The 1,959-nt window shown below is 42.6% G+C and overlaps 1 non-coding gene across 1 annotated transcript; it reads right to left on the reverse strand.

Annotated features, from left to right (window-relative positions):
• Positions 1 to 219: 219 nt before the first annotated feature.
• Positions 220 to 327, reverse strand: LOC148568320 (small nucleolar RNA R71). The gene has a single exon (XR_015882528.1). It is a non-coding gene; the product is annotated as a small nucleolar RNA R71 (small nucleolar RNA).
• Positions 328 to 1,959: the final 1,632 nt, after the last annotated feature.

Below are 1,959 nucleotides of genomic sequence, written 5' to 3' on the forward strand. Positions count from 1 at the left end.
CAAGAGCCTATCAAGCACCTGAGGGATTTACTAGCAGCCTGTTCTACTGTCAGGCGCGATGGTGCGAATGAAACTTCTATTTTGTTGAAAGCTTTCCCGTTCTCACTAGAGGGAAAGGCGAGAGAGTGGTACTACACTCAACCCGCAGCAACTGTTTCTAACTGGGATACGCTTAGAAGAGAATTTTTAGAAAAATTCTTTCCAGCTGAAGTTACTGACAAACTGAGGAAAGACATCTCCATGATTGTTCAGGACAAATCCGAGACTCTCTATGAATATTGGGAGCGCTTCAACAATCTTCTGGAAGCATGCCCCCACCATATGATTGACAAGATAGTGTTGCTCGGCTACGTCACACAGGGCATGAGGGCCCAAGATAAGACCACATTGGAAAGTGCCAGCAATGGGTCTATGAAAAAGTACAAGACCACTGATGAGGCATGGCAACTGATCAGCGACTTAGCTGAATCTACAAGGAATCACAGACAAAAACAGGGCCGTTCAAAAGTTATTGCAGAAGTATCCTCTAGCAGAGAGACTACTGCTCTAACTCAGAGTATCTGTGAAATGACCAACTTACTGAAGCAGATGCAATTGAATCAACAACCACCACAGCAAAGCCAATAGTTAGTTCCACAGAGAGTGTGCGGAATCTGTGCTGATTACAGCCATTATACTGATGAATGTCCGCAGCTCCAGCAAGAAAACAACACTGTGGCAGCCACTCATAACTTCTATGACCGTCCCAATCAAGGGTACAATCAAGGTGGTAACTACAACCATGGATGGCAGGACAATTCGAACTAAGGATGGAGAGATAATTCTAACCAGGGCTGGAGGGACAACAATAACAGAGGAGGCAGAGACAATCAGGGAAATCAGAGGTGGAATAATAACAACAATAGGCAGCAGAACCAGAACCAGCCCTACAGAGCACCTCACCTGAGGCAATTCCAAGGATCACAGCGCAACCAACAGCAAACCTCTCAGATCACTTATCCTTCTTCATCTTATAATGATGAGTTACTACAATCTATTGATCGGAGACAACAGGCCATGAAAAACAACCTTAATTCTACTCTAAATGGTCTGAACTCTACCTTGCAAGCTCTTGTCTCACAGATTGGATCAATGAATAACTCCAATAACTAGCCTTTGAGCTCCAGTAGAATCCCCTCTCAACCATTACCCAATCCAAAGGGTGGCATTAATGCCATCACCCTAAGGTCCAGAACCACATTGCCAGAGAGGAATCAGGAAGAGCCAAACCCACCAGAACACGCCTCAGCTGAAGAGGTAGTGGAAATAGAAGATGTTGAGGAGGGAGAGGACATACAGGACATGGCTGAAGAAGAAGAAGCTCAATCACAGGAAGAACCACCAAAGGGCGCAGACACTGTTGAAAATGCCATTCCTATTCCATTTTCACAACTTGCAAGGAAGCCCAGGAAGCAGTTGGAACCTGATCCCAAAATAGTAGAAATATTCAAAAAGGTTGAGGTAACTGTTCCCCTTTTTGATGTTATTCAACAGGTACCTAAATACGTAAAGTTTCTAAAAGATTTATGCATACATAAAGACAAAATTAATGAATTAGAAACTATTCCTTTAGGTAGTTCTATATCTGCTTTAATGGAAGGTTTACCTGAAAAGTGTAGTGACCCAGGTTCATGTATGGTTAATTGTACTATTGGTGGTGTGATATTTTCTGACTGTATGTGTGATTTAGGAGCATGTGTTAGTATAATGCCTTTGTCTATATATGATATTTTGAGGCTACCTCCCTTAAAAAGGTTGGCAGCTCGTTTTGTGTTAGCAGATAAAAGCATTAACACAGTGGTTAGAGTTGCTGAAGATGTATTAGTGGGTATTAAGGGGCTCACATTTCCCATTGATTTTTGTATCCTGGAGATGCCCCAAAATGACTTAAAAAAGCCATCATCAATCCTACTCGGAAGA

The sequence above is a fragment of the Arachis ipaensis genome, chromosome B4 (genome assembly GCF_059453495.1).
Source record: "Arachis ipaensis isolate K30076 ecotype BB chromosome B4, ASM5945349v1, whole genome shotgun sequence".
NCBI classification, from domain to species: domain Eukaryota; kingdom Viridiplantae; phylum Streptophyta; class Magnoliopsida; order Fabales; family Fabaceae; genus Arachis; species Arachis ipaensis.